Source organism: Pelodiscus sinensis, chromosome 2, assembly GCF_052426305.1.
Source record: "Pelodiscus sinensis isolate ZL-2025 chromosome 2, ASM5242630v1, whole genome shotgun sequence".
Taxonomy (NCBI): Eukaryota; Metazoa; Chordata; order Testudines; family Trionychidae; genus Pelodiscus; species Pelodiscus sinensis.
Window position 1 is genome coordinate 84,878,294 of NC_143053.1, and position 25,801 is coordinate 84,904,094.

Consider the following 25,801-nt stretch of genomic DNA (forward strand, 5'->3'; position numbering starts at 1 on the left):
AGCAATCCCTCTCTTTTTCAATAAGCCGTGTAAACCTCATTTTTTGAGGAAGAGCAGCTTTTCAAAAAGGGGGTGGGGTTGCCGGAAAAAACCACGTCCCAACAACTTTCACTCTGCTTTTGAAAGTGAGATCGGAAGTGAGATCCTCTTTTGAAATTTCAGCATAGTCTAGACACAGCTCAAGAGAGGAGAAACTCCTTTTGTATTTGGCTAACCATTCACTGTCTTTGTTCAATCCTAAATTGATAGTGTCAAATTTGCAAATGAATTGTAGCTCTGCAGTTTCTTTTTGGAGTCTGTTTTTGAAGTTTGTTTGTTGTAGGATGGCTACTTTTAAATCTGCTACTGTGTGTCCTGGGAGATTGAAGTGTTCTCTTACTGGTTTATGTATGTTACCATTCCTAATATCTAATTTGTGTCCGTTTATTCTTTTACATAGGGACTGTCCGCTTTGGCCAGTGTACATGCAGAGGGGCATTGCTGACACATGATGGAGCATATTACGTTGGTAGATGAGCCTATGAAGGTGTGGCTGATGTGGTTAGGTCCTGTGCTAGTGTTGCTGGTGTAGATATGTGGGCAGAGTTGGCACCGAGGTTTGTTGCAGGGATTGGTTCCTGAGTTAGAGTTATTGTGGTGTGGTGAATAGTTGCTGGTGAGAATTTGCTTCAGGTTGGCGGGCTGTCTATAGGTGAGGACTGGCTTGCCTCTCAAGGTCTGTGAGAGTGAGGGATCAATGTCCAGGATGGGTTGTAGATCACTGATGATGCGTTGGGGAGGTTTTAGCTGAGACTGTAGGTAATAGCCAGTGGTGTTCTGTTATTTTCTTTATTGGACCTGTCTTGTAGAAGTAGGCTTCTGGGTACATGTCTGGCTCTGTCAATCTGTTAGGTAAAATTTGACAGCACTCTTTATTAATCTAGATTGTACCCCAGACTGAATTTAATTTTGAACTGTGTAAGGTGTACAAGCACTACAATTTCTTCCCTCCAATATGTATTAATTTGCATTTGTTGACATGGAATTACATTTGCCATTGTAAAATAGTGATAGAAATGTAGCCGTGTTAGTCTGGTGTAGCTGAAGCAAAAAACAGGACTATGTAGCACTTTAAAGACTAACAAGATGGTTTATTAGGTGATGAGCTTTTGTGGACCAGACCCACTTCCTCAGATCAAATAGTGGAAGAAAATTGGCACAACCATATATATCAAAGGATACAATCAAAAAAATGAACACATATGAAAAGGACAAATCAAATTTCAGAACAGAAGGGGGATGGGCGGGGGAGGTAAATGTCTGTGAGCTAATGATATTAGAGGTGATAATTGGGGAAGCTATCTTTGTAATGGGTAAGATAATTAATGTCTTTGTTTAGACCTAGGTGAAAAGTGTCGAATGTAAGCATAAATGACAGTTCAGAGGATTCTCTTTCAAGTCTGTGTTGTCCATTCATCTAACTTGTTTAAATTTCACTCTGACGTTCTTCATAATCCCCTCATATTCTGAGTAACCTAAGCAATATGGCATCCACTGCAAATTTTGCTATTTCACTACTTTTCCTGTCTTGTCAGAGCATTCATAAATATATAAAACGACACTGGATCTAGTACAGAACACTGAGACACTTCATTGTTAACACTTTGCCATGATGAACGTTGAGCATTTAATCCTATCCTTTGCTTTCTGACCATTTTTGACCCATCAATATATTTTGCTTCTCACCCCATGATTATTTAGCTTGTTTAGTAGAATCTTGTTTGATATCTTGTAAAAAGGCTTTTTATAAGTCTAAATAAATTATGTTAATGGAGTCTTCTTTCTCCAGTACTTTGTTGTCACAGAATCATAGAATACTAGAACTAGAAGGGACCTCAAGAGGTCATTAAGTCCAGTCCCCTGTCCAAGCACCATCTAGATCATCCCCAATAGATGCTTATCTAACCTGCTCTTTAAGTATCTCCAATAATGGAGATTCCACAACCTCCCTAGGCAATTTATTCCAGTGTTTAACCACCTGGACAGTTAGGAAGTTTTTCCTAATGTCCAACCTAAATTTTCCTTGTGCAATTTAAGCCCATTGTTTCTTGGCCTATCATCAGATGTAAAGGAGAACAGCTTTTCTTTCTCCTCCTTGTAACACCCTTTTAGGTCCTTTAAAAGTGCTATCATATCCTCTCTGTCATGTTCAAAGAATTCTAAGAAACTAATGAAATATGAGCATATTGATTAGACTCTAACATATCATAATTGTCCAGGTGGGTTATCTTTTTTATCATCCTTTCAGCCAATTTGCTAGATATAGCTTATAAGACTTATCAGTATATAATTCTCAAAGAGCTTTTAAAATATATAGATACAACATTTGGTACCTTCCAGTCCTCTGGAACAGTGGTAATTTTCAGTGAGATATTTCATATGTTGATTAGCAGCTCAGCCACTTCACACATAAACTGCTTCAAACTTTCTGAATGTGTCATCTGACCCAGGTGATTTCTTGTGTTTTAAAATGTCAGTTTTACTCCAGCAATTCTTCTTCTGACAATTCAATGTCTCAGAGTTACTTTGTTACTTGAAAAGAGCAGGTCTGGGACAGGTACCACCACAACATCCTTGACAGTGAAATAGTCATGCAAAAAAATCATTTAACTTCTCAGCAATATTTTTCCTTTCCTCAATTGCTTCCTTCTCCCCCTCCCCCCCCCCCCAGTGATCCAGTGGACCCACTGATTCTTTCATAGGTTTCCCATTTCTGATACACTACAAAAATCTGGGACTAACTTCACTAGTAAAGTTACGTAAGTATTTTTAGGCCTGGGATCCCAAATCTACATTCAGTAGTCTAAATAAGTGGCCAAATCTGTAGATGTCCTGAGTATCTGAAACCATTAAAATAAAATCTCTGGATATGATGCTTCTTATATCAGTACATAAATATAATTGTAGATTTGTCACTTTAGGTAGCTACACTTGAAATTTTTGGTGTGAGGACTTAAGGCATAAGAAAACATTTGGTAACTTAAGAAATTGAAGGTGGGCTAATACTTAACTTGTTTCAACTCTGTTGTTAAAGGGATGTATTCTGTTCTCCATTATGCCAGTGTACAACTGGAGAAACTCCAGCTGAGTTCAAAATTTTTATCACCTTAGCCAGGGCCAGAATATGGCACTAACTGCATAATAGACCTGACTTTTGAAAATATTGAATGTATTGAATGTATTGAATGCATGTGCAGAAATAAGCTCATTGCTCGCTGTAATAGAAAACATTTTTGTTTGAGTAGTTTCCTGAAGGCTAGACTTTTGCAGATTTAGACCTATAGTGTGGCTTTTAGATAAGGGAGCACTTTAACATATGTTCTCCAGTGTGCAGCAAATTGTGTTTGGGGAGAAGGGCAGAGGATGTGAAGGCCATAATTCTCTTTGGGTTCTCTACCTCTAGGGTCAGGGAAATGCTCCTAATGCCTATTTTCTCTGAGCACAAACAAAAGGAGTCTGAGATTCAGAAAGGACTTCTTGTGCCCTCTAACCCTCTCTGTGCACAGTAGAAGCCAGATTCGATCCCTTTATTTTTTTAAAATATTCTTGACCGCTATTAAAACCAAGCATGAATATTCATTGCTCCCTGTCACTGTTCACCAATTAAGAGAGCTGACAATTGGTGGAAACAGACACGTTCCACCATGTTTTTATACTTCAACACACTATCTACTACTTTACCATATAGCTCTACCACATTAAGTCATTGTGAATATCCTGGTTCTAGCACAATTGCTTTGTGCATTATGTTCAAAATAGATGGTTTAAAGGAACAGCATTAAAAGTGGAAACAGCCTGCAGCTTGGGTCTCAGCTGGTGGAAATAAATGCTGTCAAACTACAGAGGATGTCTTGTTTAGAGTCAGCCAGCGATTTGCTTTCACAAGTTAATCAAGATGCCTTTTGGCCACTGGGCTGGATTGCAGTTGAGTTACTCTAATAGTGGTTTGGATGGAGATGTTCTGATATTGGACTTGTTGTGCTCAGCTTTTAGTAGCTTTCTACATAAAGTCTAGTCATTTAAACTCTTGGTGCTGGCTGCTTCAATGCCACATATTTATTTATACCTACTCCATAATTATCCTTTCTAACTCCTAATCAATCTAATCTACTAGATATTTGAGAGAGTCTGTCGGTGTGTCTGTCTGTTTGTTCACGAACTCCTCCTCAACAGAGCTGGGACCACCAAATTCCGTATACAACTTCCTCTTATCACAGAGGTTGCGCCAGGACAATGGGATGTATGTGAAATGGATTGCTTCTCATAAAATATACAGAAAAGAGACAGCATCACCAGTCAGGTGAAAGAGGCTGGCTGGGGGTGTGCCAGGACTGCCCTAGCCCTGAGCCTTCCACCTTCCCAACAAACTTCCCCCCTCCTCATTTGTACAGGAACATTGCTGGCTCTTCCCCTTCATCATGGAGTTAGGGTAAAGTGAACAGTTTGCTGCATTCCTCACTCTGGCTGGGGCCTGCAGGGGACAGTCAAACCTGGACCTGCCCCAGTCAGGGGTGAGGGGAGGGAGACATGTCCCCCTCCCCCGACTGTGCCTGCTGGAGCTAGAGCAGCCATGGAGTGGAACTTTCCAGCTGGCCCCAAGCTGCTGTCATGAGAGAGGTCTACGGTTGTCCTCTTTCCCTGGGACAGCATGAATACTGAACCCCTCATCCCTATCCCCTCCCCAGAGCAATGATTCAAATGAAGCACATACCTTATTTCCCCCAAACCAAGAATTAACTGAGTTAAAGACCCAAGCAATGCTGGGTAGACCTTTTGATACTGCTATAATTCTACAATTTAACTTTATTTAACATACAATGATTATTTATGACGTTAGTTAATTATAATACCACACAATAAATGAACAATAAACTAAAATCATTGGCTACACTTGTGATCTTGTTGCTAACTTCTAACTTGAAATGGAAGAGCAATATTGCAGGCTCTCAGAACCATACCTCTCAAACATGCCTTATGTTGAGAGGTATCAATCATTTTAGCTCCAAACATAAATGTTCCATGCAAATTTTGTATCTCCTTCATTTTTGTTGATAGTTATTACATCAGAAAAAAAGAATAAGGAAAGTGAGGTTATAATAGCAAATGAAGGCATTTCACAGCATTTTAATTTTTGTGTATGTCCAGGAAGATGAATTCAGACTCTAATGGGGGTCTGTTAGGATGAACAAGGGAATAAAGAGCCTGTCTTATAAGAAATACATTAAGAGTCAACACAAGGGATGAAGAAAAGGTAGTTAAGCTAGAGGACTTTGTTGGCACAAGAGCAAGTGGGGATAAATAACACTGAATATAAAGTCTGGAAAATCAGAAAAAAACTTTTAGCCATTAGAGCAGTGTGGTTCTGGAATAGCCTTCCAAAGAAACAACCTAACTCATTTTAAGATAAAGCTTTATATATTTATGAGTGGGATTATATGACCTGGGTGGCTGCAATAGTGAGCAGTGACCTAGAAAAACCCTTTCAGTCTTAGGATGCTCATCCAGAGCATGTCTACACAGCAGCATTATTTCGAAATAAGTAGTATTATTTCAAAATAACAAACTGAGTGTCCACACAACAAGCCTCTTATTTCAAAATAAATTTGAAATAATGGGTGGCTTATTTTGAAATCTATAACCCTCAATTTACGAGGATTAATGCCTATTTCGAAATAAGCGTGAAGTGTAGACATAACCTCAATGTCCTTGACACATAGTGTATGTCACATTTGGGCCTTGGCAAGGTGCCAAATATGCTAAGAACTATGAGATTAAGTAAGACCAAAGGCAGCTTAATGGTGCATGATGTGAAGGATCTAGATACACAGGAAATAGTAACATACACACACACACACACACACACACAAACATTTTAGGCTGCATTTTGCTCCTGGGCAATCTTAAAAAACCCTTCATTTTCAAACTGTTAAGTAGAAGGTCAGCCAATTTTGGACCTCGAAAGTTTGATCTTAAATTACAAATAGGAAAGGCTGAATTATTAAGTAACTGTAAATGTTGCAAGAGTCCTTCTTAAAATGTACACAGGTTGATAGCCTTCCTCTGAACAAAATGTTACTGATGTATGGGACTGAATACCGTACAAAAGATAAAACATAGTTGTTAAAATCATTTCTGATCATCTTACTTTTATAACCATATAAATATTGTATAGTATAGTATATTTCACTGAAATAGAAACTCCTGTATATGACATTCAGTATTTCTTTCTTTAAGCAGACAGTACAGGAATTCACAAAGACTCCCTTGACCTTTGCAATATTAAGAGAAGCAACTATCAAATTTAAACCTTGCTTGAATTATGAAAGGTCATTTTTTTTTCATCAGAGTGTTTTCTTCTGAGATTGTGAAGGGAAAATCTCAGTTTCAGGCCTCCAAGCAGCAAGCTTTTTCATCTGCAAATATTTAATGCCTTTTCTGTGTTTCAAGACCCAGTGAATAAGTAGGCTAACAAATAGATAGACAGAATTTCTGTCATCATTAGTTTGCAATGAAACCATAACCAACAAACTGGAAGGCATACAGAACTGGCATGAACCCTTATTATGTAAACATATTGAGTACAATTCCCCAAACCATAGTCTGGCCAAGACAATAGATATACACACAAAATACAAAACACTATCTTAAGAGTTGCAAAGTCAAGCAATTAAAAATTAAGAAATGCCAGAATTCAGTTTGCCTGCTCAATCTGAATTCTCCCCTTGTAAGTGTATGCATTATGATACAGTTTTTGCTTGTGTGGTCACATGCTGTTTTTCCACGTGACCCCTCTTTTATTCAGTACGCAAGATAGGCTGTCATTGGGGATGAATCAGGTTAAGTAAAGAAGGCTGTTTCTGCCAGATCCCTCCTTCATTCGTTGCAGAAATTAGAAAGTATGAAGGGAATGAGGTAGGGAATTGGGACTGCAGGAAGAAAAAGGAAGGCTTCATGTTATAGTTACCTGAATTCTGCCCTGGAGAACTGGATTCAACCCCTTACTCTCTGTTACTAGACAAGTCACTTATAACCAACTTTTGGGTGTTAATAATGGTGTGTTCCTTGTGTGACACATTGACTGGAAGGTGATAGGGGGTATTCAGCTAGGCTGAAAATTAGCCCACCTTTGTGTAGGGGCCTAAATAAGGATTCAGACCTCTAGTTTTAGGCACCTGTCAGCCGACGGTCAGGGCAGTGAGTGGTGTGTGTTTGTGTGTGCTATACACCCGAGACTTCAACTGCTGAGACCGGGGTCCCTTGCAGCGGGCAACCTGGAGGAGATTGATGAGTGCCCCAATAAGTTTACAGGGAGAGCTTATAACACTTCAGATTTTAGCTGCTAGAATCCGTGATTCCTTCGCAGCGGGCAGCCTGGGGGAGGCTGAGAAGTGCCCAACGGATCTGCCACCTGGGAGTGACACAAATCCAAACGCCTAAGCTCTCCCTATATCTGTCCCTTAAGACCGGGTGAAGTTCTTTTAAATTGTGCCTGGTTCTATTACAGCAACTGAAGGAGTCAGGTTAAAGCTTAAACAGTTACAGGTTTATTGAGAAAGCTTATAAATCATATGGTTGCAATGGCTATAGTTCTATTTCTTAACTGCTAGCAAAATATAGATCTTAAAAATGGTTAGAAAGAAGATAAAGATAGGAAAACAGAAATAATAGTACCAAGTAACATCTTAATCTTTAAAGAGCTCTAAGTCTGTGTACACTTAAGACAGAGGACCACATCCAGGTACAATTTTTACCCTCTTCTGTGCCTCTCGACTCCAGCGTGTCAGGCCAGGGCTGGTCCCTCAATTCCTAGGAAAGACGAAAATACAAGGTGGGCATCCCCATAGAACCTCGGGAGGTCAAACACCTAACCCGACCAGCAGGTAGAGGGTAGATTGACACTCAAAAGTGAGTGTGTGCTGGACCCATCTTTATACCCATGGTGTCACATATTTCTCTTTCTTATCTGTGATGCCAAATGGTGCTGGTCTGTCTTTTTTGAGACCAGTTCTTACAAGGGAGTTGTGAACTTAATTTAAACTTGTAAGAGAGATAACTAAATTGGATGTACTGGGCATTCTTTTCTCAGTGGGAAATTCCTCTTCCAGGGACTGTGTGTTCGTATCAACATGGGTGCCAGCCGGGTACTTCTCGCAGCCTCGAGGCCAGCTTATTGCCTTAATCGTTCTCTCCTCATATCTATGCTTTCAGCTTCTCAGGATCAGATGAGCCAGCATAGACTATGCTGATTTTATTGCTCCTTCTCTGTCCTGTATGCTTCAGGAACCTCAGAGAGGCAAAATAAGATGGATGAGATGGGGGGGGGGGGCTGTCTGGCTACAGCACCCAAGCTTATAGATGTTTGGCCATGGTGGGTTATGGGAATGAGTAATTTAATAAAAGGTTGGATGTTATTACACTGATAAGCATATGGAGAAGAAAATGTTTGAAAGAGAAGCTGTAGAGAAGAGTGTCTTACCTTAAACTGTTGTTTGTAGAAATAAAAACAAAAACATTTGTAAAAAAAGACAGATTTTATGTAAATATTTATGTAGAGCAATGATTAGTCCAAATAACCTGAGTATTGATGGCACAGATTTCTAAGTAATTGGCATCCCTCAGCTGTAATCTAGCTTCTTGTGCTTTAAATCTATCTGTTTCTTGCCAGAAAATTGCAGAGTTCTGTGACTAACAAGACTTCATTATATGGTATAATGGTGATATATAACACAGAGACTCAGCCACTTCTCCAGAAGCATTTACGTGGATGATGAGTAGTTTTCTACAAACTATCCCTACTTTTTACAGGATCATTGTGCCCAGCAAGTCCTCCTGGGGCCTGGCCCTTTAAATTTGGAAGAACAAAACTGCTGCAGTTCCAAAGTGTCCCTTTGTAACTGGCTGCTGCTTGCTGTATCTCCCTTTCTTCCATCAGGTAAGTGTTAACTCATTCTGTTATGCTTTCCCTTTCTTATTCTGGAGGACATGGCACATTCTCACAATCGATTGCTTGCTCGTCTCCCATTAACTTGAAGAAGATACTTAGGAGTGCTAGGGATATTTTGCTGCAGGGATTCAGTTTTATTCTAATCATCCAAAAAAAACCAAATAATCTCCATAAAGAAAATAAAGGAACATCAACTGGCGGCACAGTTAAAGGTCAGTCACGCAAGATGTGTATCCCCCTGGTGCTATACATCAAATGCTCCTGCCCTCCTCTGTCTTGTATAGGTTTGCTCACAAAGCTCTCTGTTGATTGTTCAGAAACAGTATATTTCTTATGATTTTTATCTGCACTGTGAAACTGATATTTTAGAAAGAGTCATGTAATTTTTATGACTCATGCACTCTATAAAGTATAAACAAAAGTCTGATCCATTCTTTCAGAATGTAGGTGGGATCCTGTGCTGAACCCATTAGAGGAATTGTCCTTGCTCCTCCGGAGTAAGGGAGGTGAATCATCGTAGTATATTTTTATTTATCCTCCATTGGACCTTGTTAAACAGTGTTTTAATAAAACTTGATTTGTGATATAAACTTTGTGCTATGCCTGTCAGTAGCTTTTCTTCTTACTGCTGTACTTCTGTGTTATACAGTACTGTGTATGTGGATCAACAGGATGCCATGTCAGGAATATTCCCCTCTGCCCCCTTTTACTGACCTTTGCTATAAAACTTAGAATCACAGAATAATAGAATCATAGGACTGGAAGGGTCCGCCCTCAAGGCAGGACCAAGCTCTGTCTACACCATCCCTGACAGATGTCTATCTAACCTGTTCTTAAATATCTCCAGAGAGGGAGATTCCACCACCTCCCTTGGCAATTTATTCCAATATTGGACCACCCTGACAGTTAGGAATTTTTTCCTAATGTCCAATCTAAACCTCCCTTGCTGCACTTTAAGCCCATTACTCCTTGTCCTGTCCTCAGAAACCAAGAGGAACAAATTTTCTCCTTCCTCCTTGTGACACCTTTTTAGATATTTGAAAACCGCTATCATGTCCCCCCTTAATCTTCTTTTTTCCAAACTAAACAAGCCCAGTTCATGAAGCCTGGCTTCATAGGTCATGTTCTCTAGACCTTTAATCATTCTTGTCGCTCTTCTCTGCACCCTTTCCAATTTCTCCACATCTTTCTTGAAATGTGGCGCCCAGAACTGGACACAGTACTCCAGCTGAGGCCTAACTAGTGCAGAGTAGAGCGGCAGAATGACTTCACGAGTTTTGCTTACAACACACCTGTTGATACAACCTAGAATCATATTTGCTTTTTTTGCAACAGCATCACACTGTTGACTCATATTCAACTTGTGGTCCACTATGACTTTTAGATCCCTTTCCGCCATGCTCCTTCCTAGACAGTCGCTTCCCATCTTGTATGTATGGAACTGATTGTTCCTTCCTAAGTGGAGCACTTTGCATTTCTCTTTATTAAACTTCATCCTGTTTACCTCTGACCATTTCTCTAACTTGCTAAGGTCATTTTGAATTATGTCCCTATCCTCCAAAGAAGTTGCAACCCCACCCAGTTTGGTATCATCTGCAAACTTAATAAGTGTACTCTCTATCCCAATATCTACATCATTGATGAAGATATTGAACAGTACGGGTCCCAAAACAGACTCTTGCGGAACTCCACTTGTTATCCCTTTCCAGCAGGATTTAGCACCGTTAACAACAACTCTCTGACTACGGTTATCCAGCCAATTATGCACCCACCTTATCGTGGCCCTATCTAAGTTATATTTGCCTAGTTTATCAATAAGAATATCATGCGAGACCGTATCAAATGCCTTACTAAAGTCTAGGTATATGACATTCACCGCTTCTCCCTTATCCACAAGGCTCATTATCCTATCAAAGAAAGCTATCAGATTAGTTTGGCATGACTTGTTCTTCACAAACCCATGCTGGCTATTCCCTATTACTTTATTACCTTCCAAGTGTTTGCATATGATTTCCTTCATTACCTGCTCCATTATCTTCCCTGGGACAGACGTTAAACTGACCGGTCTGTAGTTTCCTGGGTTGTTCTTATTCCCCTTTTTATAGATGGGCACAATATTTGCCCTTTTCCAGTCTTCTGGAATCTCCCCTGTCTTCCATGATTTTTCAAAGATCATAGCTAAAGGCTCAGATACCTCCTCTATCAGTTCCTTGAGTATCCTGGGATGCATTTCATCAGGACCTGGTGACTTGCTGACATCTAACTTTCCTAAGTGATTTTTAACTTGTTCTTTGTGTATCCTATCTTCTAAACTTACCCTCTCTCTGCTTGTATTCACTACGTTAGGCACACCTCCAGACTTCTCGGTGAAGACTGAAACAAAGAAGTCATTGAGCATCTCCGCCATTTCCAAGTTTCCTGTTACTGCTTCTCCCTCCTCACTGAGCAGTGGGCCTACCCTGTCCTTGGTCTTCCTCTTGCTTTTAATGTATTTATAAAAGGTTGTCTTGTTTCCCTTTATACCTGTAGCTAGTTTGATCTCATTTTGTGCCTTTGCCTTTCTAATCTTGCCCCTGCATTCCCGTGTTGCTTGCCTGTTTGCCCTTTGTTATTTGTCCAAGTTTCCATTTTTTATATGACTCCTTTTTTATTTTGAGATCATGCAAGATCTCCTTGTTAAGCCAAGCTGGTCTTTTACCATATTTTCTATTTTTCCTACACAGCGGAATTGTTTGCTTTTGGAATTGAAGAATTGTCTTGCCAAAGGTAATTCCTGCCTAAAAAGTGATTGGGTAGTAATTATTAGCACAACAGGTCCACTGAAAGGGCCTTCTGGTTTGCCATATACATGGGAATTTATGGGAACATTGCGAGCATGGAATCTGTGCCATTTCTCCTGGGAACTAATATCTATTCAGTATCTAATTTATCTAATTTGCTAATGTAATAACAAGGGGCCTCCAAGCACCGCTCACACATACTGGAAGACACAGTCCTTGCCTCAAAAAGCTCACAACCTAAGAGGATAAGGAAAATCCAATAAAGTTGAGGGCATAGGCTCTGCTCCTACATTCATTGGCTTTGCTCTTGCAGTCAGATCACACATCCCTCAGCCTGTTCTGAGGTGTAACAATTCAGTGGGACTCAGTGCCAGTTAATGTTATATTCGCAGAAGTGGTTTATTTCTTTTGTTTAATAAATGCATGTCAGCTGAGTGGACTTAATACATGCCCTCAACCTATCCATTAGTAGTTGATCCTGCCTGGCCTTGGTGGATCTTGAAGAGAGATTTAAAGAAGGAATGGATAGTAGCCTTTCAGGTCAGGAAGAGCATTGTATAATCCTTTCCCACCTTCTTTCTAGTTTCACAGAGAGATTCATGGATTCTCTTAATTTCTTCTCACACACAAAACGGTGAGTTTCATACTTCTGACTTTCACATTCACATATCAGACTTCACTTCTGTTACTGAAAGAGATGGATCTTTCTTCAGCACTGAGCTTTGTATGTGTGTATGGATCTGATTTAATAATGTATTATTTTCTGATTTTAATATCAGAAAATCCTACAATTTCTATTTGATTTTTGATCTACTTTTGTGTAGAAACTAGAGTTTCATTTTAGAGTTGAGTTTTATAATGTGGGGCTAGATTGTGTCTTTGCCTGAGAAGAAAAATAAAGCCCTTTTCTCCATCTTCATTTCAGGTCTCATGCAGTGTATAACCTCTTATCCCCAAACATTCCCCACCACAAGCAAGGGATTAGAGAGTGAAGGGAACCTTGGATATATCCTGCCAGGTCACAGGCTAAAGTAGCTGACTGGGCTCATGGGAAAGCAGTTTTAAGGTCTATAGTAACTCATTTCCCCCAATTTATGACCGCCAGAATTCCTTCCTGGGACACTGCACTGCCCCTTCCTGAGGACTGAGTCTAATCACTCAGTCTAGCCTCTAATGAGTAGCAAAGTTGACTATGAACCAGTAATTCTGAGAGAATTGCCTTGAGTTTGGAGTGAGAGAGAAAATACATGAGGATACAAGTTGAAGAAGGCAGATAAATAATATCCCTGTAATTCAGAATGGGAAAAGGAGTCAATAATAACTACACCAAGCAAATTAGCCAGCTATTTTAAGGATGTTAAGACAAACCATGCATAAAGAGAGGTCTAAAATTTCTAAGGTATTTGCAGTGGCTTATAGTAAATGTAATGTACTTCTAATGAAAGCTCAAATCACAATAAGAAAAATGCCATAATATGAATTCCAATGAATAAAGAGCTCTGGGCAGCTATTTTGTCCTCTGAATTTCATAAGGTTATCAGATGACGAATAGAATTTCTACTAAATATGTTTAAAGCTTTTAAAGAGAGACTGTAGTGTATTACCCAGAAACTAGGTGTTCAGCATAACTTTCTATAGTTCAGAAGAAATGTCACCTTTGAATTGCAAAAAATTCTGGTTCTATGTTATTTACTGATCAAATCTGTAAGATACTTGAGAAGATATTCAAAATATGCCTAGAGACTTGTCTTTCATCCTGTCAATCCACATTTCTTTTTTATTTTTAATAGACCATCTGTAGGAACCTTTTAAGTAGTAACAATAAAGCTGTTTCCACATTCTACAAGATGTTGCCTTCCTCCTGGATGCAATGAAGGTGTTTGCTGAATTGGAGGGGCTCCCTTGTGTAGTTACTGTCTACATTTAAACTGGGGGAAAATCAAAACATAAACAATGTTATTTTACACAGGATCACTGGTCTCACTACTGGTGAACTGATATATTTATGACTAATGGAATATTCTCTGAGAAATTGAATCTGCATGTAATTAAATGCATCAGAGTTGTCTGCTGTCCCTGTAGTTGTGTTCATGGTGGAGCCTATGGTGATAAAAATTAGGGTAATCTGATATACAAAGAGTTCCTGTGAATCAGTTATCTCAGAAACTGTAGATTTATACTGATGAAATAACTCTTGTCCTACAGAAGCCAGAAATCAGTCTCTAGCCTGCTGAGTCCAAATGATTCATCTTCATTATTTTCTGTTTTTAAGATCAGCTGGTGAAGAGAGGCTTTACCACTTTTCAGATTTTTGCCTAAGCAATGTATTCCCATTCTAGAATTTTCAGTTGTGCTAGGGGAATACAAACTACAGTACCGGGCCCTGATATGTGGACTACTCTGCCTCTCACTGACATGGTGAAAAAGAAGTCTTATGAGGGACTCTTCAAAGGGATGTTGGGAAAGGAATTAGACAAATTTCTAATAGTAGCAGCTTTTTCAATAAAAAACACCAAGGCTCCAATAGATATGTCAAGAGTCAACCTGATTTATGTCTTCATACAACTGTGTTCTCTTAGGCTATGTCTAGACTACAAGCCTCTTTTGAAAGAGTCTTTTTCAAAAGATACTTTCGAAAAAGCCTCTTTCAAAAAAGATCATCTAGACTACAACCAGTACTTTCGAAAAAGCACAGTTTGCATTACATAGCACCTTTTTTTGAAAGAGCACTTTCGAAAAAAGTCGTTATTCCTCGTAAACAAGGTTTTCAGCGGTCGAAAAAACTGCTGCCTTCTTTCGATTTACTTTCAAAAGAACACAGCAGCAGTCTAGACTCAGGGGAAGTTTTTTTGGAAAAAAAAAGCCACTTTTTCGAAAAAAACCCTGTAGTCTAGACACACCCTTCATGCTGAATAGACAAGACAAAATGAGGAGGTATAACAGCGGAGACAGAAACAAGTGATGCAGCTCCTGCTCCATTACATTCCAGTTTAACTTTCTTAATCGGAAAAATGAGTCTAATCCTCTCAGTGGAACAGTCAGGTTATATACAGGGTAATATAAAAAATGTTAAAAGTACATCCATTCTTGAATACACTAGACCCCTTATAATTGTATTAAGCACATAAGCTAGGGAAACTTAACTTTGTATGCCTCAAGAGGCTAGATAAAGGAGTAAATATAACTAAAGGATGATGATCTGCTCATAAGGTGCTCTATCTTATTGTAGTGTTTTTTCTCATTTTTTTAATATGTTGAGGACAGACCAGTTGTCTCCTAATCATGTACAGCCCTAGACACACACAGTCAGTGCGCAACAAATACAAAAATTAATAATAAAGATGTAAGCATGTATGTGGAAAACTTAAATGAAAGAAACAATGAAAAGACATAGGGGTGAAACCCAGTCTCACTGAACTCAATGGAAGTTTTCCCACCGACTGCAATTGGACCAGGATTTCACACTATGGTACTTTCCCTTTTAATTTTCGAATGGGAAAATCAGAGTTTAAAGCATCAGAGTTTAAAGCATCACAAGGGTTGAATTTTGCCCCCTATCTCTAATAGAGAAAGATTGCTTATTCCTTCAACAGAGGAAAAAAAATATCCAAAAGGAAGCCTCTCACCAGAATGGATATGATTTAAAAAAAAAAAAAAAAAAAAACCTTACATCTTCTTATTCCAGTTGGCTTTAAACACAGTACAATACAGTATTGGACTCTATACTTAACTGCTTATGATAGTTGTTTCTATTCTAGACTTTTAAAAAATACTCTAGCAATTTATATGACACGACCTTGATTTACGCTTATTGCTTTTAAAGGGAAGATACTAGTATCAGTCTAGCCCTGTAATATGATTTTTAACATAAACTTTAAGTCAATGCTGCTTCATGGTACAAGTCTGAAGGATTAAACAAATCCAGAATGAAGATGGTTTCTGAGTGTCACAATAGCTGCAAAGATGCTCATTCTCTGCAGGAAGAGTGCTTGCTCAGATGTAACATCCTGGTGCAATATAAGGTTAGAAACTACAAAATCCAAGAGAGTATTGTTTGTAAAACTCAACAGGCTTCATATTTTGCGGCAAATATAGTACAATTCTTTAATGCAATCCGGCAGCCAACAGACTTTATCAGACCCTGGACAAAGTGGCTCCAGAGCCCCAAAAGGGGTGGGGCCTTGGAGGTAGGGGAGGGGCTAGCAGCTAGCCCCCCTAACCAGCCCTTTAGTGCCGCCCAGCATGAACTATCATGGGCTCTGGTAGCAATTTTAAAGGCCCATGTCTACGGCCACTGCCCCTACTCCTGTAGGCAGGTCTGAATACAACGTGCAGAAATGAGACACAGAAGAACATCATGACAGTTTTCTGATGCCCTGAATTCAAAGAAAACTCAAATTCATATAAGGATGACTACCTGTTCCTCTCTTGGTAAAAGGCAGCAGTGGCTGTTTTGAAATGATCTAGTTATACAAAGGGTCAGACTTAATGATCTTCTGACCTCAAATCTATTAATCTGTTAATATTTCTCTCTCATATACATATTGTGTGGGAGTCTTCCTAATGTTTCCTCTGTCACATCAGTAATAGTTGATTTTGTTTCTGTGGTTTATGAGATAAATGCTGCATGACTTAATTAATTTCTAGCCAAGTTCAACAGAACAATCAGTCACAGAACTGTTATAATTAATCCCAGTTTTATAAGTATATGTGCACACTGTATCTGTCTTTTTCCTATTTACATATAATTTTCATTTTCATCAATAACAAATTAGTGAAAAAATCCTGATAAATTGCAAGATTAGCATGAAAAAAGTGAAAAATATCACTTATCAGCCCAGGCCTCTAAAACTTTAAGCACACAATATGAAAGCATTAAAAACAACAACAACAAAAAGAGGTACCTCTATCTACTACATTCATTATTGTCTGAATTATAAAACAGCAATTGTCAAATAAAACAAAATAAACCACTACTCAAAAAAGCTAATTCCTATTCAAGTGATCTCCCTTTCAGAATCATGATTAAATAAGATTTGTCTACATGATGACAAAGTATTAATGTAATTAAAAAAAAACACCTAACACAATTAAATGAACGAGAAGCCAAAAGAACATCAACTGTGAAAGCGGTCTGTAAGTAGGTCATTTTGCCAAGAACAGCAACATAGGATCTGTTCTGCTATCACATTCTTGCAGAAATACCAATAACATTATGGATATAACAAAACGACACCAGCAATGGAATTTGTCAACCGATCTGATTTTAACTCCTGGGATGAGGTTTACCTGGGTGGTCGACAAATACCTTTGATGTCGCCACCCGTGCATCCAGACTATCACGCTGAGCCGACAAACAGCTGATCAGCTGTTTGTCGGCTCAGCGCGGCAGCCATGTAAATTTAAATGAAGCGGCGATTATTTAAATCGCCGCTTCATTTTCCTATGTCTGGTAGCCTAATCTACATGCCTCTGGCGACAGAGGCATGTAGTCTAGACGTACCCTTAAGGGTGGGGGCAACTGCCCTGGGCTCCAGTGATTCAAAAGAGCTCAGGGCCCTCAGCCAGCACCACATTACTGTAGCAGTGATGGTGTCCGGAGCTCCAAGCCCTTTAAATTGTTGATGGAGTGCTGCACAGTGTGGCTCTTACGGCTGCCTTGGGAGGCAGGGGCACTCACTCCCGGCAGCGGCGGTGTGTGCTATGGCCCCTGGCCCCACCTCTTCCATCTAAAGCTCCTGCCCCTCCTGGGAGTGCAAAGTCAGCCCTCCTCCCCCTCTCCTTGCTCAGGGGCCCATTGCGGCTATCGATTCCCCTGGTTAAAATGACTAGACTTTCAGAAGTACTGAGCACCCACAAATCTGAATGAAGTCAATAGGGGAGGCAACAGCTTAGCACTATGTTAAATCAAACAACATGTTATCAGTGAACTTTTGAAATATGTTGCTCGCAGGCCATGAAAGTTAGTCACTCCCAGTGGCACTGCAGTGTAAAAACTGAACACCCCTGATGTGCTAGGAAGCGGCCAGTCAGCATTAGCAATGCGGGCCTTTCTGTGAGCTGCTGTTGTTGGGACAAACAGTAACTTCCCAGACTGTCCAGTGCTAAGCTTTCTGCTACTGAGGACTCTTTGTTCTTGATTGTGCCAGATGAAGTGCCATTCCCCAGGCAGAATCAAGCCTAATAGATGTCCCTAGAGTATGAATCCGTACTGAGGCAGAGCAGCCTTCCACAGACCCAGAGAGGGAGGGGCTACTCCAAAGCCTGGGTGGGCAGAGCCAGGCCATGTTCACCTCTCCCACTGGAAGTCAGTGGGCAGGACAGGAAGTATAAAAGATGGGCCTGGGATCTCAGTTGGTCTTCAGACACTGAAGGGGTCATACGCCTCCTGCCTGCTCCTGAGCTGGGAGACTGCCACAGGCCCCTGAGGTGCTGAGGACTGGTTGACGCTGCCAGAGCCACCTGCAACCAAGCCCCAGAGGAGTTGCCAGGACTGCCTCTGACCTAGTACCTGTATGACTCAGAGGAACCCTTATAGACCCAGGTAGCCCCCAAGGAGGAGAAAAGAAATAGCCCAGGAGAACTAGAAAATTGTCTGGTTGAGAGCTGGCCTGCAGGTAGATCCACACTGAGAGTGTTGGTCACCTCTGCCACTGTTCGTGCTCTGGGCTTGGATGCAGTAGGTCTGCATCCCCCCGTGACCCCATCCTGGGGCACAGTACTCCTCCTCCTTTGGCCAGAGGGTTTGCATCCACCTACAGTCTGTCAATTGAGGACAGTAAGCTCTACTCCTTCCTAAGCTCCTATAGATTGTGTTTGGGGGTGCTTTAACCTTGACTGAGCTCCCCTAGATGGAGTTTGGGTATTCTGCTCCAACCAGAGCTCCCCTAACCTGCGGTTAAGTTACCCTTCCCTGAGCCTGAAGGACTAGTTGCCCTGACTAAGGGCTTGGGCTCTGAACTATTTGTTTGCTCCTGAGTATAGAACCCAGACACTGGATCACCTACCTGTTTGCTGCATGGCCTGGAATACAGGTCTAAGCTACAGATCTTTTATTACTACAATAGCAGGCTACAGACCCTGACTGCTAGTCACCCTGGCTGGACTGCTGACCAGAGCTACAAGCCAAATGTGATACACTTAAATTCCCCAACGGTGAGCAATGCCTCATGACATACCGAGGCAGAGTGGCCTACCGCTGACCCAGATGGAGAGGGGCCGCTGTGAACTCTCTACAGTATCATAACTGTTAGAATGACCATACAACATGGTGAGTTAAGGTAAATTGACAGACTTAAATCCGAACACTGTTAATTTCTCTCTTCATACTAAGATTTATCTTTTTGCCAGTGTTTGGCGCTGACATTTAAATGGAACCACTATCATGACTTACGCTGGTAAAGTGTCAATATGCTGATTTAAGACAATCCCCTTCATAAAGAAGACATTGATGCTGAAGGAAGCAAAACTTCCTGTACCTGATATGGTGTATTTTCAAAATGTTCATGTTATAGACAATATTAGTATGTATGGAAAATCCTCTAATCCAGTGTTCAGTAGGTCCAGCTTTCTCCGTGTATGTATACTGAACCTCTCCATAAGGTTGTTTTGGGATCCAGAAGCTGTACATTACACAAGTTTATAAAGGAAGCAATGATAATTGTATCCCATTTGAATTCAAGACCTGAACAAGATACTGTAAATACTGTGTTTTGAAACTTTTTTCCCTTATCATATCAACTATCCACACAATAGTGAACGCCAATGACTCACTGTATTTTGAGAGGTAAGACAGGAAGACTCAGTCATGATGATTGTCTCAGTGATGTAAGTTTGCCTCCTACTAATCAACAGAGTTGAAGGGTTGCTATGCACCAGCAAGAGGTGTAGGATTCCCAATATCTAAACCTAGATTCCACATGACAAATACTCAAAAAATCACTGCGTAAGACTGCAATGTGACCTGTTATAATGCTTTCATCATGCTTGGAAATAAATGACATCTTTTCCAAAGGTAACTAAGCACAAGAGAGCTCATATTAATTAAGAACATGATTGAACAATACAAAACAACAGTTTATATGTCAGCATATTATTATTTTTCATCATGCCTAGACAGAAGACATTGTAGTTCTGTGTTTAACTTCGAGAAACTGTTTGAATGATGTATGGCCTAATCCAAGAGTAGGAAGCCAAGCATGAGTTTCCAAATAGGTATCCAAGTTAAACAGTGGGCTACTAGTCTCACAGGGCTGTGGTTCAGGACCTGGTGAAGAAAGATGGGCCCAGGTCTTCTTACTCTACTCCTCGCCCACCACAATGTGTGGGTACTGCCTGAGGACTCTTGGCCACTGGGCCACATTACCTGAAAGCAAGGATAGCCTGAAGGGCTCTGGCCACCAGGCCATAGCACCCCACTTTATAGGTTAGGACAACAGTATTTACTCTAGCCACTTGAGCAATAATCCTGTATTGATCACACACAACTTGATCCCCGGGACAAGTGTACCCTGCAACAGGAAGTTCTGAACTGTGGTTTTGATTTTCTGATCTACAATGTTTTGGTGTATCATTACATATGTGTCAATAAATTAGGCTAGAATTCAGTAACCTGTGTCCATGTCAACTTGCTGCTTTCTTGGACAAGAAAACCATCTACTTTTGGTGTCCAGACTTTCCTTGTCAAGGGAACTGATGATAAATTATTGGAGGTAGTTTCCAGACATTTGCATAGTTTTTGTTTGAATCACGCACTTTTCCTGAAAATAAGAAGGATCAAACTTACTCATAGATAACACTGTCAAACTCGGAAAACTCTCCCTGCCCAGGCAGACGTGCATTCAGTCTAATAAATGAGGACTGTCATCTGGCTGAATGAGAAATGCCAGAGTGAGCTGCTGAAATGATATTCAGCTGTAGGCTTCACTGCCACTCTAATAAAAAACAAAATAAGATTTCCAAGGCTTTTGCTATAGTCCCTCCATAGGCTTTCTTTGTTCCATTGTTAAGTTTAGAACATTAGCCAAAGGTTTATCTTTCTTGATCTCATAGAGCCAGAACTTGGTGTTATACCAATGCCCCTTCTTCACCAACTCTAGAGATGCATCCCCATGCCTACATCAGTTTTGTTTCTTTGATGAGTACATGGAGGAAACAGGGTTGATATTCTGGGTCTGATAGACAGATCACTATATATAATCAATTACTCTTATTTTGTAGCCAATGGACTGCATAATCAATTACTTTCCTTGTAAGTATAATTTATAGGTTAAAAAGAAAAAAGAAAATAAGAGTTATTTTCTGCTTTTCCCCTCATCCTTTACCTCCATGAATACAGGACCAGAACAATCTCATTATGCTTAGTAAATCACAATTCACACATAACATGAGTCCTTGAGATTTGTAATGAGATTTTCATCAAGATAAAGTTGGGTCACCAGGTACTATAAATACTTCTATATTGCATGATCATATTCTTGAATTCCAGTTAATGTTTTTTTTCCTGGGAAACAATTCTACAATCACAATGAAAATGAGTGCACTTCATCTTACTAAAATGGATAATTGGCAAATATGCCAGGATCTGTAGTTCATATATATGTTAAGTCACTGAAAGCTTTACAGTTGACAACAGAATGCTGTAAGGAAAATTATTTAGCTATTTTCATGTTTCTTTCATTTGATATTGTACAAGCTATTTTCAAACAGTGTTTAGAAACAAAGAAGTAAATGCAGAGAAGGACAGAGAAGTGGTGAATGAAACAGGGAACGGTGTAAATAATAGATGAAATTGCTGTTTTTCCTAGTAAATAAAGTGCAAGACAAAAGTGATACACAATATGCCCCAAAGGCCACTGTAACTATGGCAACAACAATACATGTAAAGGCTTCATTGTGGAGTAGTCAAATAAATCTCTAACTGCTGTATTATACATATTTTATATATGCTATAATTACTTTCTAAACAGTGTTTTTATTGCAATGGGCTTTTTCATGATCTGTCTTCTGAAAGATTTCTTCATAACCTTTACTATATCATTATCTTCAAAAGGAGACAAACTGTATAGTACACAATTCAGCTACAGTTCCATACTAATTACTAAATCAAGATTATTTCCCACAGTGGGAGAGAGATGTTTGAGCAGAGCAATCACCTTTCATGCCCTTTAATCTCCCATATTTCAAAACTGGCACTTCTCAGACCAATATATCTTAGAAAGCCATGTAAGAAATCTTCTTGTCTGAAAAAAATATTGCCCATCACTGCCATTAATACCTTTTAATTGTGAGTTGTTTCTTTGTGTTCTTTCTAAGTACTTGGTATTTTGCATCTTCAGGCTCAGTTAGAATAATTGTTAAAGGCCTCTCTGTGCACTTAATTTCTCCTCACTTCAGAGCCGACTGACCTAACCAAGGAGAAAGGTCACCTCCCACAGATATCCAAATCTCTGTAAACCCTCAAGATGCATGTCAGAGAGGTTTGAAACCACTTAGAGGGAGAAGAATGCACAGAGTAAATTAACTTTCTATGTCCCATAGGCTACAACTTCCTTTGCCATTTGTTTAGTGTCTTTTCCTTTGTTCATTTGTGATGATGCAGCCCATAGGAATTGCTATATGATCTTAAGTAGGAAAGAATTTACTACTTTTACCTACTTTTAATATGACAGATGTGAAGTAGCCCTGCCAGATCCTTAGATATAAAAATTGTCAAATTATTCATTGTGAATAGTTTGTCCTTTTCCCATGAATCAACCACAGATAGGTGATGTTAACAATTCTATTAATTTTTCACAATTGCTTGAATTGTCTGCACTGGCAAATTTTAAACTGAGGTTTGTTAACAAACTGGTTGGAGTATTCAATGTTCATCATTTTCTCTGTACACTGTACAATTGATCCTTTAAATCAAATGGTTCTGTTGCTATTTCCTGATTGTTGACCTACCTTCATAAGCAAAATGATCTTTTTCTGTTCTCAAATTATCTTTGAACTTTCATAACTGTTTTGGTCTGTTGCCTAAATAATAAAAAAAGGATCTTCAGTGCAAATATTCTTGAAAATATCTATTCATAGTAGTTTATGCAATGCTTTTGCTTTCTGAAAACTTTTTTTACAAATAAAAATTTGCCTACCCACATGTTGACAAATAAACAAAAGAAAAGGAGGGAGGGAGATGGTGTATACTACTGATGCAAATCAGTGGGGTTTATTTTCAACAATATTTGTGAATATTATTTGATTGGTAGTCATTAGGAGTGTGATGAATGGGGAGGGGAAATATCCTCTTCTGGACATTCCAGCCATTCAGTTAACTCAAGTCTTTTTTATTAGTTAACTTCTGGGACCTATCCCTAATTGCCTTGCTTGTAAGTGTTAAAACCACATACAGTGGATCCTAGTGAGTCCCCAGGAATGCTAGAGAAGCAGGAAGTGAGATGGCAATAGGCCAAGTAAGCCAATGGAAACAGTGTGTGGACTTTAGAATTGTAGTCAGTAGCCTTTCTGTTCTTTTTCTTGTGTAACCACAGCAGAGCTGGAAGGACATGAATTGAGCCAGGCATGGAGAATCCAGCAACAAATATTGCTAGGGAAGGACTAAATCTTGAAACAACATATATGTGAGTAATGCAGGGAATGTTTAGTCAGACATAGTCAGGTTATTTTCTTTTATTTTGAGGTTTGTTGGACTTCTCTGTGATGAGCATGTGTAACTACCCCTTACACTGTAACTTTCCAAACTGAATCCCAGGGAAGCAATTATCTGTGTTTTAATCCTTTTTTCCCAGTCACTCTGTAATACGTAAGCAACCAAATAGGCTACGTCTACACTGGCATGATTTTCCGGAAATGCTTTTAACTGAAAAGTTTTCCGTTAAAAGCATTTTCGGAAAAGTATGTCTAGATTGGCAGGACGCTTTTCCACAAAAGCACTTTTTGCGGAAAAGCGTCCGTGGCCAATCTAGACGCGCTTTTCTGCAAAAAAGCCCCGATCACCATTTTCGCGATTGGGGCTTTTTTGCGGAAAACAAATCTCTGCTGTCTACACTGGCCCTTTTGTGCGTGCAAAAGTTTTTAGGAAAAAGACTTTTGCCCAAACTGGAGCAGGATAGTATTTCCGCAAAAGCACTGGCAATCTTACATGAGATCGTCAGTTCTTTTGCGGAAATTCAAGCGGCCAATGTAGACAGCTGGCAAGTTTTTCCGCAAAAGCAGATGATTTTGCGGAAAAACATGCCAGTCTAGACACAGCCATAATGTTTCATCAAGTGGGTTTTCTTTGTTTAATTAATAAAAATCATTCTTTTAAGTCCATGATCTGATTTCTGTGTCATAGAAGACAGGAGGTTCTGTGAACACATGCCTAAGACTGCAAAGCCAGACTGTGATGGGGTGTATCTACCCCTCAGTAAGGGGCAGGGAGTTACCCTGACCCAGCTGCCAAAAAGGCCCCACCCCCACTGCCCTGCTCACAGGGGAGAGAGGGTATAAAAGCCCTGGGAGCCACTCAGTTGGGAATAACCATCAGAGGGGAAAGAGCTCCAACCTGAGCTCCAGAGCAGCAGCAGCCTCTGCACCTGCAACCTCTGTGGCAGCCATAGCGAAGGAGGCCGTCCGTAAGAGCCTAACCCACCGAGCGATGCAGTGAGAATGAATCAGCACCCCAGGAATTACAGAGCCCAGCCTGGAGGATAGTCTTCCAAGAGCTCAGCATGTTTCAGTTGGAATCCCTGCTGATCTTCCACTGCCAACTGGGCCCTGGGCTGGGACCTGGATACCCCTATCCCCGCACTCCATGACAGGTCAGCCCCCTGTGTGGAGGCTTACCTGTGTACTAGGCCTTCAGGCTGTATTCACCCTGGTAGGAGGAATTCCTCTATGAACTGTGCTGCTAGGCTGTAATTACACCAATAGAGGGGATTTCTCCATGAACTAGGCTGTCATGCCATGCCTACCCAAATGTAGGGGACTTCTAAATGAACGAGACTGTTAGGCCATATTTACTCTGGTAAAAGGGACTTACTCATGGATGAGGTCCCTAGGCCACTGTTGCCCCAGAAGAGAGGACAGTGACACAAACTTTGGGACTTCAGGACAGGCAAGGGGGCTTTCCCCTCGACACAGACACTAAGAAAAATTACAGTTTTCAAGTCCTCTCCAGAAGGAGTATTAAAGGAGCGTGAAGGTACCTCACAGGAAGGAATTCCTAAGTGTGCCTTCTAAGGCTCTCAAAGGGTTTTTTCCATTGGATTGGTGGCAAAGATACCTATCCAAGGCTAGAGAATCTGTGACTGTTGGAGAGTTTTTAACACAAGTCTTTTAGTGGCAAGGTATTTTAAAGTCTCTAGCAGGCTCCCACCTTCTGCATTCAAATTGCTAGAGTGGGGAACAGTCTTGACAAGGAGTCATCATCAGAATCACCTGACTTGTGTGCTCATCTGATTGGCTAACCTCTAGAAATGAATTGCAAGCCAGGGAAGATTTACTTTTTGGTATGGCTCTGTGATGAGGCATCTGCCCTGTGCTGTGGAGCCCACAGCTAAGGCAGAAACAGCCAATTAGGGCCCAAAGGGCTCCTGGAAGGAAGGAGAGGCCTGGGGAGTAGGAGAGGCCTGTATGTCAGGGAAGCTGGAGGCTTCCTGAGACAGAGCAGTGCTGGGGAAAGGCAGGAAGAGCTGGGGAGCTCTGGCCTGACCTCACTCCCAGGCTGCAGGGCCTGAGGCAAGGCCTGAGTGTACTTAGGCTGAAGGGAAACAGCCAGTGATAGGAAAAGGCAGCAGACCCACAACCCCTTACCAATGATGAGTGGCCATTTCAGACTGCATGACTGGCAGTGGGTCACTGAGGCAAGATGGGTATAGGGGTATTGGAGATTCCCTGGGAGCCGAGGACCCTAGAGTGCAGGGGCATTGACCTAGGACGGTACCAGCAGGCGTGACACAGTTGAAAGGGGGCTCTCCAGGGCTGAAGAGCTAATTCCTAGAGTGTCCAGCAGGAGGCACTCATGGGGATGCATGTCTGCCCAATCATAGGTTCC

At 40.5% G+C, this 25,801-nt stretch overlaps 1 long non-coding RNA gene across 1 annotated transcript; it reads left to right on the top strand.

The window, feature by feature from the left end:
- Positions 1 to 8,840: 8,840 nt before the first annotated feature.
- LOC142827115 (uncharacterized) lies at positions 8,841 to 12,402 on the top strand. The gene is made up of 3 exons (XR_012901543.2): positions 8,841 to 8,971; positions 11,707 to 11,749; positions 12,347 to 12,402. It is a non-coding gene; the product is annotated as an uncharacterized LOC142827115 (long non-coding RNA).
- Positions 12,403 to 25,801: the final 13,399 nt, after the last annotated feature.